The sequence below is a fragment of the Corvus kubaryi genome, unplaced genomic scaffold, assembly GCF_017639235.1.
Source record: "Corvus kubaryi isolate FWS band 111438036 unplaced genomic scaffold, C.kubaryi_AGA036_p1.0 37300, whole genome shotgun sequence".
Taxonomy (NCBI): domain Eukaryota; kingdom Metazoa; phylum Chordata; class Aves; order Passeriformes; family Corvidae; genus Corvus; species Corvus kubaryi.
This window is the reverse complement of record NW_024581093.1, coordinates 8,683,251-8,700,411: the sequence shown is the minus strand read 5'-3', so window position 1 is coordinate 8,700,411 and position 17,161 is coordinate 8,683,251. Positions and strand designations below refer to the sequence as shown.

Here is a 17,161-nt window from a genome sequence, read left to right as displayed (position 1 = left end):
GCACAGCACCAGCCCCTACCCCTCCTGTGGTATTTTGGGACAGCCCAGCAGGACTAAAGAGACCTGGAACAACTGCAGCAAGCATCATCTTTTCTTTACAAAGCACATTAAGGAGACATATTACAGTAGCACAGGTAGTACCTCAGCTGAAGCAGGACTTTGTGCCAGGCTCTAGCCATGATCAGTTTGTAATGGAATTCAGAAAATTATACCTTTCATCCACAATAATGGGACTTACGGTGGCAGACTGGGGGCTGACCGAAAGCAGATCTGAAACAGCAATTTAACTGCTTGAGCCCCAAACCCCTCTGTCTTCAGATTAAGAGCAGCACTTCTCACTAAAGAGGTCCCAGATCTGCTCCAGTGACAGGCACAGGACCAGCGCTCCGGGCTGTAACAAGTGAGATACTACTGGTAGTAGCAAGGTTACAAAGACAATGCAAGTTTCCACATAGAGATATTTGTCTCCATTAACCTGCCACCACTGCTCACTAATCACAGTCACATTAAATAGATGTCAAGGAATATCAATTTCTTTGATTTCCAAGGGCCAATTAAAACAAAACATATGCAGAACAACTCCAGTACTTTTCCATAACACATTAGCATCTACATTCCTCCCGCATCCCATTAGACATTTTCACACGTACTGGAGATGACACACTGTGTGCTGAGGAGGTCAAAAACCCAAAGAAAACTGTCCAAGAATATTGAAAACACTAGAGGCATTTGACATAATTTATTGCACTAAAGAACTGGGGAACAGGAAAAGGTTGATGTAATAATAACATTAGCAGGAACTATAGTCCAGGCAAGCCAGTGCTAAATAAAGTGCCAATCAATAGCTCTTTTATTAGTAGGTACAATCAATGTACAGCAGGCAAGCCTGGCCAATTAAGCTTATCGACTGACCAAAGAGTAGCAGGAAGCATTCTTTCCTCAGTTTTGTTTTCCTTTCTGTAAGTGAGAAATGAGCTCCAGTTTTATCACTGGATTCCCACCAAGGCATCTCCAGGAGTTCCTGTAGAGTGGAAACACTGACAAAAAGCAGGCTTGAGCTATCTTGGTATCCTTTAACCCAGGGTCAGCCACAAGAACCAAAATATTCAAGGGTCACTTACAAAGTAACTTTTTTTCCTAGTGACTGTATGAAGTTAAAATGTTGTTCTTCTAGATGAAGGGGAGACAACTGGTAAAGGAAGAAAGTACAGTCCCTTAGCAATGCTTAACCATTAACAGTCCTGTAAGACTTTAGAAAATTAAGCCTCTTTGTTTCTAATTCCCACATGCACTATCTGAACTTCATAAACCTCCCAGTGTGAAGCAATGTCTGTATCTTTCTTAAAAGAAAAAAAAAAGCCAAACTACAGCTCTGGTAAAAATGATACAGAATTTAACATCTCACATTGTAATGGCTGCTGAAAATAACAGGAGCTTTAATATTCAACTGTGCCTAACTGTGGAGGTACAAATAGGGTATTTATTCACAACACCCCACTCTCCCTTGCTGCTCTGATCCCCCTTCCTTCGTTATCTCTTTCAAAAGGAAGAAGTTAGAAGACCAGATAAGATGTGGGTTCTCAGCATGATCAAATAAACACTGTGTGGTGATCACAGGGAAAGAAAACACATTGTAGGAACGAATGGTAAAGATTACATTTCACAGAGAATCACACACAAAATTAGCAGCCCAGATGCTGATTTCCCATTGATGTCAGTTAGATGGGATTTCTGCGGCCTGGCTTCTCAGCAGGAGGAGTGCAGCATCCAGCCCTGCAGTCAATCAGGCCACAACTGTCTGCTCCCTTAACTTATTGTTGGAATTCAGTGAATACAGCAGAGTTCACCAGGTTTATATCCCTTCAGGTCTGGTGCTCTCAGAGCTTTACAGGTATTTGACATCTCAAAAAAGTCAGGGAAGAGGGGAGAGATTCTCAGCATGTTTGACTACAAGCACTACAGGACAGACCAGTTTTCAGCTTCCTATCAGACTGTTCCCCAGCTGTATCTACTCAGAAAATATTTCAGTAATCATCAGAAGACACCTTTAGCATCAGTCAGACAAATTTCTAAAGCTACAGGCAAGCATCTCACTTCTTACACTTATGTTGTTTGCCATTTTCTTCTACCTGCATATAAAAACTTAAACTAGAAGATTAGAGAGAGAAAATCAAATAATTTTGTATCATATCTAAATGTCACAAAGTTCAGTCTTTCCTGCTGCAACTCAAAACCACGTCTGACTCCATAGACTCCAACTCCACTGTGTCTTGCCTACTTTTAGCACTATGGCCTCAGCTGAAATTCACCATCAGTCACACATATACAAGTTGCTTGTATTCATTAGTCAAAAATCAACTTAACACAGTAACTCATTTACTTGCAGTTTTCCTTGCCTACACTTGTGAGACATTAAATACTGTAACTCTTGGCCCACTATATTATGACAGTTTAGGCTGCAAAACAAAGCAGTGAACAAAAGGGAGGATAAAAATGCAAAACAGACATTTCCATTTGGCTTTTTATATGACAGTTCATAACAGTTTACAGAAGACAAGAAGCTTGACAAGAAGCTTAACTTGAACAACAGTAACAACCTTGAGGAACAGTATAAAGTAACCCAATTTTAAAAAAGTGTTTCAGTCAACCCCTCTGGCACAGCTTTGCAGGAGCTCAAGAGGTTGCAGAGCTTCTAAAAGTGTCAATCCTTCAACCAGCTGCAAGAGGAAAATGCTTCTCAGTCTGGTTTATTCACTTCCTATTGGCAAATTCCTATTTTGTCCAAAAGAAATTTTTGCCCAGGTTTTTCCAATTTTGTCCAGAATCCCTTTCTCGAATCAGATCTGGCTACCAGTCTCAGAGAGACATGAAGGTGCCTTTTGGATAAAGATGGTTTGCTCTCTCATGTCCCTAAACAGTTTGCACATCAGACACATATATTCTGTCCCAAAATATAAAGAGAATTAATGACCTGGGCTCACTGCTTTACATCAAGCACAGGCCACTTCCAGAGGAAGGTATGCAATCCCTACCAATCACATTTCTCCAGCAGAGCTTTGCTTCAACATTCTGCTGTGCATAACTGCCACAGTAAAAAACTACTCCAGGTGGAGACAAACATCTCTGGAACATCACAGACATGTGGGGCAGTCAATCCCAAGCTTTACTCACCTTTCAGAGATGCTCAGTGCCTGTCTCTGCACACCCATCACCTCTCCCATGGGAGACATACAGCAAGGTCAGTTCGTGGCTGGGTTTGTCACTGCTGGTCACTGCTGTCCCCAGGGGAGAGGCTCATTCCTTCACAAGTGGCTCTGTAACGCAAAAGAGGACATTCTTAGCTTGGGTTGACTGAATAAATTGAGCTAAATATCAGGCCAAAAGTATTTATCAGAGTAATGTTTGCCATGACCTGCACGGGGGACTCCTGTCTTCAAGTTTTAGTAAAGCCAAACCCTGATCCTGGAGTACTGCTATGCCCTTGAGACTTAGGAGCTAAGAGATCTCAAAGCACCAGAACATTCATCATGACACTCCCTTCTAATTCTTAGGTCAGCCAGGGCTCTCACACATTTGCATCTTCTTTTTTTTAGTTTAAATACTCCAGCCTAAACCTTGTGCCTGACTGAAGGAGCTAACCTTGTAACAGATTGGGTAAAGCCAGGTTTGTTAACAAACACAAGGCTTGTTAATATTGCTGAGCAAACTCAATATGAAAGAGCGTTCTAGGATTTGGGTTCATTTTTTTCTAAATTGGTGAGAGGGCCCTCAAATGTACCCCACATCACAGCCAGAAATGTCTTCTGGACTTCTGTTCAGAAACCTGCCCTTTTGTCAGAAGCAATTTGTTCCAAGTCAGATGCAGATGAGTGACTACACACTCAACACACCATCAATGAGAGGCTATAAGGATACAGCTGGACACATGCTACAAAACCCCAGTTGTCCAGCAAAATCCTTGTCAAAATTCCCTTTGTGAATCCATTTTAATGAATTAAAAATAAAAAAAAAAACCCAAACCACAAACAAAAAAAACCCCACAGATCTCCAAGAAACAAGATACTTGCATGAAGGCAATTCTGTGAGTGTGGAAGGTGGAGCCTCAAAGCTCACCATTCTTCCTCCTACTGTTTTATGTGCTCTGTATCTCTTCCACTGTTACGTTCCCTTCTGAACTGCACAACAGATGGGAGCAGTTGGTTTTTACAAGGTTTTTATTTTCTGATTTCAATTTTTCATGTGTCTTTTGAATTTGGCACAATACCATTCTCTAGTGAAGAGGAGACATTGTGTTAAGCTTAATTATCAAAGGCTGAAACCCAGCAAGCAATCAATCATTTAGTGACATGCTCATGCTTTCACTGATTTGAAAAAATATTTTTTTGTGGCTATTGAAAAAAGAAAAACTGTCAGAGACAAAAACAGAATCACTTACTTTGCAGCATATCAAAATATCAAAACTGTAGGGAGATGAGTGAAGAATGTTCGTTTGTTTTTTCTGAAACTAAATCCAACTCTTTCTGGCATGTGAGCCCGGAAGTTGTGTAAGATGTGTTTTATTGTAAACACGATCTTTCTGTCAAGGTTTGCCTTATAATTCAGGCTGAACAGTCACAAAACTTTTTCATAAACGACTTTTCTAAAGAGTCAAGGTTGCTTTGTTCTTTAATTTTCTTTAGTCTTTCTACACATCCCCCCCCTTTTTTTTTACTGCCAGATAAGTGCTCTGGCAGCTGCATTCCTGGGGAACACTGACATCCAGTGGAGAGCTGGGGTCATCCCCAGAGCCCATGCAATGGCCCCCAAGTAAGCATCTCCCCCCAGAACTCTGAACAGCTGTAGGAGATGCCTTGAATTACAAACTCTGAGCAGCAGTCTCAGACAGCAGCTCAGCAACAGCCTGAGCCACCTTCAGCTGCAATTGTTATTCTGTCTCCTAAATTCTCATAAAGGTGATAACATTCCTGGCTCTCTTATTCTAGTGGTTTACACATAAAGCTTAAATGTGGGGTTTGGGGTGGGTTTTTTTCAGTTGAGGAAATGTTGAAAGAAAAACCACTTTTATCCACTGACCAGCAACTCTACCATGCTTGCTTGTTTTTTCAGTGACATAGGATGACAAATCCCATGTGTTTAAACAGCACTGTATTTCAAATGATAGTGTACAGTCAACAGTTAACACTGTTTTTCTTTGGAGAAACAGTCTCTATAAGGTCACTCTGGTGTTATCACCTAGAATAAAGGCATCTGATATCATTACCCTGGCCCCAACAATGACGTAGATGCATTTGCAAGTTTACGTAACAAAAACCTAACCAAATAAAAACATCAGACCAAACTTAGCCTGCAAAACAGGTCCACAGAACCTATGTAAAAGTGGAATTGTCTTCTTGTTGCTTTGCAGTAGCACCCTAGATTCATCCATTGGCATTCTCCTTTTGATACCCTGTGTTGTTGAGGAGCATGGTGGATACTGCTACAGCAGAGGACAACAAAAATTATGGTGCTGGTACCATTGCCTCCAAACCAGGGTAGGTGCAAGTTTGAAGAAAGAACAGCTGCACTGCAAGCTACCTGAGAATCCTGTTTCACAAGGAAATGGTTGATGTTTCTAAGCTAGTTTTCTTTCTGCACTGCATTCCAGCACAGAACTTCAACATATAGCATCCTACCACCCCAAAATGGAACATACCCCATTATGACTGCAAGGCTAACCACAAGCCTGAGCTGTGGGGGAACTTGAACCTTGGAGTCCCATATCCCAGGGACATCCTTGCAGCTATTTTGGGTGAACAGCTCCATTTTGCTCCCTCTCATTTCAGACCTAAGGCACTCTCAGACAGGTCCATTGTCACAAAAGCTTTCTTTCATTGCATCAGTATTTCCAAAGAAATCTTTTATCAGACGTTCCCAAGCTGCTCCAATTGACTGTATTTACCTTCTGACCAAGAAACAAGCCACACTGTGCTCTGCTCCACAACATGTAATTTTAAACCAACTCCAAAAGTTGTTTTAAAAATCCTCCAGATTTACATGGGTAAAAATGAGATCAAGTTGTGTCACATGTTTCTTGGCTTGCTGTAGTACAAATAACAGTGCAGTTATATCCTCTGCAACCCACACTGAGAGAGCATATGCTCCAAATGGTATCCTTCAGCACTTTCCTATCAAGAACAATACTTCAGGACAGCCTAACCACTATCACATTTTCTTCAGAAGAATTTGTGTGCGTACTTAAAAATAGCAGCAGGGAGTGGAGACACTTTAGAAGGATGTACCAAAACCCTGTTAAGCCAAGCCTCTGCTCGAGCACTTTCCACAGCTGGGACCAGGGAACATGCCAAACAACCAACCTTTGTCTTCCAAAAGAGTCCCTGCTCCAAAGGTGAATAGGAGACACCTGTTTACTCATGAAGGTATGACAAAAAAATCATAAGTCTCCACCAAAGCTTATACTATTTTAACCTAATTTTCAAAAGAATATCTAAAGATTTTGAGTGCTGTGATATGTTTTCCTCCCTGTAGCAAGCCTAACTACTTCTGTCTTATCAAAGCAGGATCTCTTTACTCTCTGATTTTTTGATACACAGATTAAATAGAAAAAAATTACCTTTTTATTAAAAATCAGTTTCTCAGTGCATCCTTTCCAAGGAAATAATAGTGGATGGCTCTCATTTCTACAGCTAGCAAACTATGTGGTTTCTTTTATGAGCTAAATGAAAGGAACATACAAAATAATCATTATGGATTTGTATGAAATTACTGGGTATGGAATGCAGTAAATCCCCAAACAAGCTTTAACTATAGCTTGTAAGATATAATCATCAGGTAAAACTGCAGACTCTCCTTTTGTAAGATGCAGCAGAAACCTAATATTTTATCGGAAACCTTGATTTATGTTTAATAGCTCTGCTACCTACTAAAAAAGATCTTGTATTAGCAAATGGGTACAGATCCAGTCCATTAGCTTAGGACAACCGAAAAACTCAAGGGTTTTGTGAACTAATGCAATAAAATATCATTAAATACTGTAGCATGACAAGACAGACAGAAGGTTTGAGTTGAAAGTCAGGAGAAGTGTTTGAAATGAAGTAAAATGTACAATAGATATGTTTAGGTACATCTGGCTTACATTTGCAGTAGGTCGTCAGAGGACCTTAGTGTCTGTGATGTAAATGAATAACAGAGCCCTCAACAATTTAACTGTCATCAGTATAAATGCTTTAACTGGCACAGTAAAGCAAAGCTCTGGGCCTCTTTCTAAATCTCCATAAGCTGCTGGTCTGAATTATAAACTGGGGCTGCATTACCTGAAGATGAAAGCAGCCAGGTCAATTCACTTAAAACCAGAGAATTACCACTGCAAAGCTGTGATGAGCAGCTAAGGAGCACGTGTGTGTGTGTGTGTGTGTGTGTGTGTATGTGTGGTTGTGTTTTTAATGTACAGTTTCACAGAGACAAGAGGAACGTCTGACTGTGCAGTGATTCCAAATCCAGACCTAAAGGTTTGGTGAGAAGGGAGATAGCCATTTGATTTCCAACTACTTGAAACTCCTAGACTGTAAGGCTAAATATAAGCCACCAGATATTACATCTCTATTAAGAGGAGGAACACAACTGCAAGGAAAGAGTTGCTTCTGTATCAGCTGCTCCAAGCCCACTGTTTGCAGACATTTCCCTATCAGGAAGGGCCATCCTGTTGAGGAAGTCTGACTACACAAGCTCTGTCACTGACTTAAAGGGCTCTACTGGAATCCTCTCTCCTTCCTTAGGCACACTTCCTCCACCTTCTTTCAGCCTTCGGATCACCAGTTTTGGGAAGCAGGAATTAGCTCCCCACGTGCTGTAGCATACATGGCACCACCACCACAGATCTCAAGTCACAATACACCATATAACCAACAGCAGCCAGGTGTAACTCCCCTCCACTCCTCTCACTTACCACCTTCAACACACATTTCAAAGCCACTCTTCCCACACAAAAGTCCAATATCAAAGAGCAAGACAAAACTGAGTGTAAGATTCCCAAGGCACACTAAACCCAAGCAGGCTTCACTGCTTTGAAATTTTGTGAGTTAGGTATACTGAACAGTTTATTTGACAAGTAAAGGCAACTATACTTAGATGTGAAGGCAGATTGATCACATTTACTGCAATGTGGCCAAATAAGCATATTCTCACCATAACCTTCTGGGCTCAAGATGAAATTGTTACCCTCCTCTCCAACAAACACATAGAATGTTCACTTTTATAATAAATTCCAAACAAATTAATGGATTCCAACATGCATCATCAAATTTATATTTCCTCCTCCACAGAGTCCTACCCCTGTAAGTAATCCTTAAAATTCGTCATGAAGCTTTCAAAACAATTTATGCAAACAAACATCAAGCAGAGCTATTTGTATTGGCAGCACATTTCACTTAACAACCTACAACAAGGAACAGATGGTCTGAGCTCTGGAAACAGCTACAAAGAAAACAGTAGGAGCAAGTCCATCAGAAGCACTTTTTTCCCCCAATTTTGTGAAGATTACAGACTTGTTCTTGTTTATTTCTTTGATTAGGCTGTTATTTTATGTACTCATGAATCCTTCCCTTGCATTTCATGGAACAAATCCACCAGAAGCACATTCCCCAACTGTGTATAGTTACAGAAGCACTGCTTTAAGAACTGAACTATCTGTTCCTCACTGATTCAAGGCTCTCTAAAGTGCCAGGGAAGAAAGCAAAACAACGTGCAGATGTTGTACAAGGGATTGACAGATTTAAGGCAAACCCTCTCAGCAATTCATAGTTCTCTATCCTTTTGCCCATCCCTTGGTGTCCAACATTAAAACAAAAAAAGGAGCTGATTCACACACTCACATCAATTACAGATCACTCAGCGCTATTACTAGTCATGTAAGATGTGATGGTCTCCCCCTTCCCCTTTTCTAAGGCGACCTTCATCTCATGAAGATGAAGGACAGGAGGCCCAGCCTGAGCAGGGTGCTATGGCACAAGCCCAGAAGGAGCAGGATGACTAATACCTCCAGCACAACAAGGAGGGGCTGCATAGCTGGTCAGAAGCTTTGTCTATGCCCATGCCAGGATAAGAATACTCCTCAAGAGACAAGAAGGCCACAGCTGCTTGGTACATTGCAGGAAGCAATCTAACAAGCAAACATCAGTAATAGTTACTCTGAAGTAAATCAGCAAGGAATAAAACAGAAATGAAGCAAAAATCACCCCAATGACATCCTTTAATGGAAATATGTTTTCCCTGTATCAAAACAAGTTAGAAAAAGTTCTTATAGGAAATAAATACAATACTCAACCATACCTATTACAAAAGAAAAAAGTCTATCCCTGATCACAGTAATCATAATTTCTTATTACTACCACCATCAATAAAGTCACTGTCAGGTTTACCAGTATCTGTGCTTTCTTCGCAAGGCTTCATATGAATTTATCTGCAAATACTCTCACCCAGACCTGGATTTAATAGGAACAACATTAGGGACACCCAACATGCTTGCACAGCTATCAGCCCACCAGCCAAAAACACCCTCCTGGAGGCAAATTAGTACCCTAGACCTACACAGGGATGAATATGGACTATGATGTTAAAAAGAAAAATAAACAAGGAATGAAGGACTTCTGACCAGAAAGACAATCACAACATCTTGAAGTAACAAAAAAAAAAAAAAAAAAATCTTTCTGAAGGGCATTAAGCAGGATGGAGACAGAGGTCAGTTTGGAAAGGTTTGGCTTTGAGAAGTGAAACCATGTTAAATTTCAGTGGAGCAAAATCAAGGATAGAGCAGACCAAGCTGACAGCTTAATAGGACCTTTGAGCATGACAGTTGAATAAACTTCATTCCACACAACACTATAATTTCATGTTTCATACTCTTGTTAGTGAAGCAATTTCATGTCAGGATGACTACAAAGCTGTTTTCACTGGCCCCCTTGGCCATCTGTGATGGCCAGTCCTTACATACCAGACATGTCTTCCACTGGACCACTGCACAGGAAAGCAACTAGAACAATCCTGAGGAACAAAGCCAAAAACATCAGCACCACTTTCTTCCTTACGTAGCATCACAGATTCAAGCTTTTCTTTTTTGAAGTGAAATACAGCTACTTGCTGAGGCAAAAGCTCAGGCAGACAACATATATCCTTTCAGAGCAGCTTTTCCCATTACTCATCTGCCAGCAGGAAGAGGAAAGCAAACTCAAGCAGATGATAAAGTTAAACTAACAGTGCTGTTGAGCAAAAGGTGTCTCAGGAAAAACAGCTGGAGAAGAGTATGTGGACAAGCTTTGCCATACAGACATTGCTCCTAAGTTCTGCTTGTAAAGAAAAAGTAAAGAAAATGCACAAGCTGATTTTTCAGGACTTGAACTGTCTGACGGCAGTTTAAACCAATTTGAGAGTAGGTACAACTCTGAGTTCACCATCTGACCCTGCAACATGATACCCAAAGTGAGCAAACAGTTTGAAGTTCACTTCAGATTTCTTCATTTGGAGGATTACGATGAAGCATTTCCTGAGATGTCACGCTTTAAACAGCTAATGGCATGTGACAACCAAGTGCTTTTACATTTTACATCTAAAGTTGCAAACACTTGGCCTCTCCCCCAAGCAGAGAAATATGTAGCAGCCCCAAGAGCTTGAAATCTGGGGCCTCACCAGAGTCTCCTTTTACTTTACTGGGCACTGGATGCAACCAGGAGTTTGCTCATTGCAAGTGGAAAAATCTTTAAAAATGTCTCTCAGAGAGAGGCCACGGGGGCTGCAGTGGGACCATGGCACTGGAGGAGGCAGAGGGCCACTGACTGCCCACAGCACAGTTACACATCAAGCCTGGGCCACCCCAGCCTCCCAAAACAGCTGGTTTATGCCTTTGCCCACTTACTTTTTTCATAAGATGCACATGGAATGATACAAAAAGCACCCACCAAATCACAAGCAAAGCAGAATTTCAAAGGCACAAGTGGAAGTAGATGCTCAGACCTGCTGGTGACCTCCCCCAGGTGTGTCTTAAGGATTTTGGAGTTGATCAAATAAAATGGCACCATTAGGCAAAAAGCTGCCATTTCACACAGGTTTCCCCAGCAACTCCATATGCTGGAGGTCACCAGGCCACTGTGTTTTATGAAGCACAAGCCTTTACAGATCAGAGCTCTTTCCAGGGAAGGCTGCAAGTTCTGGAAGCATTGAAAAGCATATGTATGTTCATGTACACAGACAAAAATAAAAAACTTCATTGACAACCATTGAAATTCTTGGTTTGGTTTAATCTCTATTTTAGTTTGCAAACCTGCCTGTTTGGACTGACATATACTTTGAAGTCAGCAATATAATTTCTGAACTACTCTAGCCCCAACAATCACAATTACTGCATAATACTAAGCAAGAGGCATCACAACACACACAAAGCACCAGGACCCAGCTGCTGACTAACCCATGCCCTGACACTGCTTCTGGGTTTTGCTAAGAACACCAGAGCCAAACTAGTCTCATGAAAAGTCTAAAAATTGGGATGCTTGCTATTAAGCTTCAAGTTTCCTTCTACTGTAGAAATGCTGCTTCAGCTGAATTTGGTGGAATTACAGGAGCTGATTAGGTTAACTACTGACTGTGTTTCCTGGAGGGCATCTGAGAACATGCCCTGACCCAAATTATTTAATCTTGATCCATATTTGAACCATTTAATTTTAAGCTCCACGTATCTCCAAAGAAACAAAAAAGGTAATAAAAACTTCAGAGCAGCTTTTAACTCTGAGAGGTAGCAAGGCTCAGGCCACAAACACAATTGCTCCCAGCCACCCAGGGCAGCAAGAAACAAAGCCTTGCTGCTCCTGCTCTGAGTGGAAAACTTTGCAAAAGGAGGTGGTGGAGGGAGAGGACAGGTCAGATGGCAGCTGGGCACAAGCTGGCTGTCCTGCAGAATGTTTTGGTGTCAGCCAAGCCTTGAGCTTCAGGACCCAAGGGAAATTTCTGACCAAAGGAGAGAAGAGAGGTGAAGGAGCTGAGGCAGGCTCAGGAATCACTCCCTAGGCACATTAACTCACAACCTGGCTCCTTTCTGCCAGGATAGAGACCAGACTGAGGGTCCCTGCCCTGTCCCATATTATTTACACCTAGTCAAATATAAAAATTGACTCTCCAGATGCAACCATAAGCTCCAGCCTGACCCCAAGATATTTCCCAATCAAAGCATCATTAAAAGAACTCCAATTACTTTGGTTTGGGATGTTATTTGTCAGACTGAAGGCAGCCAGCCACACTGTGTCAATAATAATGAACTTATTAGCCTAGAAAGGATAAAATATTGATCGACTTGCTACTTGCTCACACCTTTCAACAGCTTGCTCAGTAACAGCATCGGATGAAAATACTTCAACCATTGCATGAAGGGACTTTTAAATAGCACAGGATGTGTGCAAGAGTATTCCTAAACCTCACAATGCAGTAGCATGCAAAACTACCCACTGCATCTCCTGAGGCATTCAGCGAGATAGCAGAAGCTGCATAGCTGTGCTAGCAGACACCTCACACACCTAATCAGCCCTGGGCAGAAGCAACATTCATTAATTCAGGCCATACAGCCCTGGACCTTAGCTGCAATCACAGGGATGCATTCACAGAGGTTTCAGATGTTTTTCAACTGCTCAACATTGTGCCATGTACCTTAAAACTGAATTGCCTAATTTTTCTCAGGACTCAGTTCAGCCTCAGAGAGGTCAGCCCAGATATTTTACTACCAACAAAACACAAGAAAAGTCCAGTTAAAGTGTAACAGTGGGGACAATATGAGCTTACCAGCACTGCAGAATAAAGGCTGCATGGGATGCTACAGCACATCCCCAGCAAGTTTTGGACACCCCTTCTCCTCCATCCCCAGACAGAGGGGTAACATTTACAACCTCCAGCTGAAGTCAACAATGACCAGGAGAGGGTTCACCCGGGCAGCACCACCCCATCCCAGCCTCCCTTTCCTGGTAGAATGCCAAAGTATCCCAAAACTGAGAACCTGTGCCTAGGCCCCTCCGCTCCAGTGCCATTACAGGCTGCTTTTAATTATACCCAGGGCAATGCAGCATAAAACCCGAGTACACTGAACCTATTTCAGTAAGGGACAGTAATTTTCAGTCTTCCCTCCACAGCCTCTAACCTCAGCTGAGCAATTCTGTAAGAGCCACGTCCTGGTAAAGCAGCCAAGCCCTCTCCCATACACTCCTGACCTACAGATATGCTTAATATGTTAATTTTTGTTTTGCTTTCAGAACAAAACCTGCCTTTTAAATAAAATTTTAACAGATTCTAAACCAGAAACACTGCACTCCCCTGAGGCATTAAAAAATGCAAACTGAAGACTTCCCATGTGTCGGGGTTATTACTTATTTCCTTCTAAAAACAGAAGAAGTGTTGCAACAGTTGTAATGCTCCAGCTCACTAGGCCAAGAAGATGTTTTCTTTCTGCACACTCATTAACCATAGTGTGGAACTCAATAACTGTTCTAATTTCCTACCTTAAATGTTTTTCTTCCCCCCAGTTTTCATTTTATGCTTCACATTTACATAGGACTACACTCCACCACTTACCTTGAGAGTCTAGTTGCTGTCAAACACAATAAAAGGAAAGGAAAGTGTCTGGAATCACAGAATCTTTAGCGTTGAAAATTTTAATTTAATTTCTAGAAATGAATTTAAGCACTCAAAGCTTTCTTTGTCAGCCACAGATGAGAAATTGATAGGCTTAGAAGGCAAGCAAATGTTTTTTTAGTCGAATCTCTCAAGTAAATATTTATGTTAGATATAATAACAGATGTTATTTCACACCACAAATTAAATACCAGCTAGCTATTAAATCTGGTGCAATGCCATGAAACTCTTGGGGGGCACAGTTGCCACAGTAGGTGCACTGTAATGACGCTGAGCTCCAGGATGGTTCTGGAGCCTCAGCTCCAAACGCAGAGCATCAGTCCAGCTGCTGCCATGGCCTCAGGAGTCCTTGGGTGAGCCCAGCTCAAAGACAGATTTGCCCTGTGGCACAGGGAGGAATTACCTAACCACGCCACACTGCTGCTGCTTTTGCAAGACACTCAGGGCCAAAACACTGTTTTGTCTCTGGTTTGCAAGGACACAGAGCCTGTGAAAGAGAGAAGAGGGCCCAGCATGGGAAAGGGAAAGGACAGGACCCTCCATGTTCTGGGTAGCCCAGCAGCTTCCCCACCTCAAAGACTGGATTGTGTGTGCCCCTCCGTGGGTGACATGATCTGTGTGCGAGCACTGGCCTGTGTTCTTTGAAGCCTTAAAGGTGAAAAAGACTTAGCCATTGAATTTAATTTCTAAGAACATACCAACATTTACACACCCAAGGCACAACAGAGACAGATCCTGCATTGTGCAAAACCATCCCAAGTCCATCCTGGACAAGGGACACCAACAGTGCAAATCCAGCAGCACAAGCTCCCAAGAGCAAGCACTGTGCTCTGAGGGGCTCTAGCAGAGATCCCCCCAGTGCAGCCCCACTGCAAGGCCAGGCAGGCTGGAGCTGCTCTGCAGCACAGGCACAGCACCAGCTCTACCAGCACACTGACGCCCCACAGGAGGTGATAGGGCAGGAGCAGATGTCAGTGCTACCTTTTTTTCTGTAAGTATCTTATTTGGCTAATTGCACAATCACAAGAAGGCTTCAAAGCATGCCAAAGAGTGGGATAATGACACTTCATGGGTGAAAAGGCCTTCCATTTATCTTTTTCCTCTAATAACCACTGAGGACAAACCATTATCTTACTATCTTGCCCTGCCTTGTTGTGTCCTAATGCACGTAGTTAACAAGATTACTTGGAGTATAGCACAAGGGATGCCTAATAAGGCAAGAACACTAATTTTGAAAGTCCCACTTTATCTCTTATTACTGCAATATTTTTGCCTGTTGCCTTGGCAGAGCATGAGGGCTGTAAAACCAGCAGGGCTGGGCAGTGGGATTCCTTTACTCCACTTGGAGCTGCTTCACTTCATGTAATGACAATACTCTGTTTATACCATGTTGTAAAGCCTGTTTTGGATAAGGCACTTGTAAGTCAGTCCAAAATGGCAGAAAGGAAAGAGAAAGTTTGGCTGCAACAGCCAAAGCAGGAGAGGGAAGGGATAAAGGAAACATTCTTGGAAATCATTTGCACCTAGCACAACGCAAATACTCAGGCTGGGGAATGAAGCTGGGGCACATTTCCTAACCGGTGTGGTGGTACCCAGGGGACCACAAGCCTGGAAACACACCAAAGTTGACAACAATCACTCAGCACATAGCAACCCCTTGGCCCAAGCTTGTAGTTGCCCATGAATAATCCCACTGAACTTGAAGGTAACACCACATGCTCAAAATCAGGACAGATTTCAAACACAACTTAATAAGACAGAATTAGTGTATCCATCTGTCCTGTCCAAACTGGAGGGCAAGCAGCAGCCTTGCTGCAGGTACTGCTGGAACGGATAATGAAATCCCACCAGCAGAAACACTGCAGTGTTCAGTCGATCAGACAAGTCATTTAAGCAAGCAATGCTCACAGTCCCCTTTCACTCCTGAAGTGCCTTCAGGTTGGGAGAATTTTTCAGCAAGATGATGCAATTCCAAAAGTACATTAGATCACAGATTCCCATGTTGCAAAATAAGGCATGTTCATACTGTTGGCAGACTATCATAATATTTTCCTCTGTTCATCAGGATAATAAAACAGAATAAAGCTTCTCAAACACAAAATTAAGCCAGAATTCTAGCAAAAAGGGGATAGGAATAGTGCTGCATCTCACTAACTATCTATCAATGAAGAATACAAGCATACATTTTCAAAAGAAAGACACATCCATACTATGCTAAATACAATAAGTATTAATTAAATCATTATTAACAATCAAAATCTAATTTCTGTCACTTTCTGATATCTTAACTAAAGGCATATTTGCAATACTATTATAACGAGTTACAGTTCAAGCAATAGAGCTGCTTGCAATAATTCAGAAACATGTACACTTTCATATGAATATATCATGCCTAACTAATGAGATTGCTCATTTCATAACTTCAGTTCCATTTTTATTATTTCATAAAACTGGAAGTCCTTATCCATTTTATGAAAAACACCTTTGTGAAATTCATTAAATAAGCATAAAAAATTCATTAAACAAGTGAATTGCATTCATGGCTGCTTTGATGCAAATGCCCTTTAAGCAATGTAAAACTCCATATTGATTTAACCTTTCATGTTCTGATATTTCCATGTGGAGATATATATATATATATATATATAAATATATATATAAAAATCTTTATTCAAGGAATGAAATTAAGTACTGATCCCTTGATCTCCAGCCAGGGTGAGGTAGATTGGTCAATTTAAATAGTCATTGCTGATCAGCAAACAGCTGAGTTTGTATTAAAACAGAGCACCAGTATTTCTGTATGTCTTTGCTGGCAAATAAATACACATATAATATATTGGGCCAAATCAATATGATGCCTGAAGTTTCCTCTGTAGCAGAAAGTCAACCCAATATTGGTTAAGTCTTGTGGGACTAGTTATAACAAGCTCATGCTGGTGAGGCAAAAGGTAGATGAGCTGAGTACCAGGTGAGCTGCTCATTCTCACTGAAAGCTGCTGCAAACAGTGCAGCCAACAAGCCAAGGTCTGCCTGAACCTAACTTGGGGCAGGTGGTACATGGGGGAACTGCCAAACTGAAGGAGCAACTCCATTTTTTTGGGGTCACTCTGCATCCCTTTGGTGGTTTCAACAGTCACTTGTCTCACTAACTTTACATTCCACTAAAACCACAGTCCTTTCCCAGTACTTATGGCAGTGTGAAGAGTGAAAGAAATCACTAATCCCTTATCCAAGAGCCATTCTCTTCTCAGTGTATGCATTGTATGACAGAGAGGATAACATGAGAAAGATGCACCTGCAACAAATACATCTGCTACTGAAGATGTGCATCTGATTGGACTTGAAATTATCATGGAATAATGTATTTTTACTCCTCCAGTCATCCTAAAACTGTTGTTGAGAAGCAATAGTTTCCTCAAAAGGCTTATGGTAGTCTAACTGCAGCAACCTATGAGACATCCAGTGCATTCCAAAACAACCACACCCAGAGCTGGGGGTCATGCTG

At 41.7% G+C, this 17,161-nt stretch overlaps 1 long non-coding RNA gene across 1 annotated transcript in view; it reads right to left on the bottom strand.

The window, feature by feature from the left end:
• The window catches only part of LOC121664454, a 96,841-nt gene extending 93,530 nt beyond the window's left edge, over window positions 1-3,311 (bottom strand). The window contains exon 1 of the long non-coding RNA XR_006016016.1: window positions 3,172-3,311. This is a non-coding gene — a long non-coding RNA (uncharacterized LOC121664454). The remainder of the gene's footprint in view (window positions 1-3,171) is intronic.
• Between the last annotated feature and the right edge of the window lie 13,850 nt (window positions 3,312-17,161).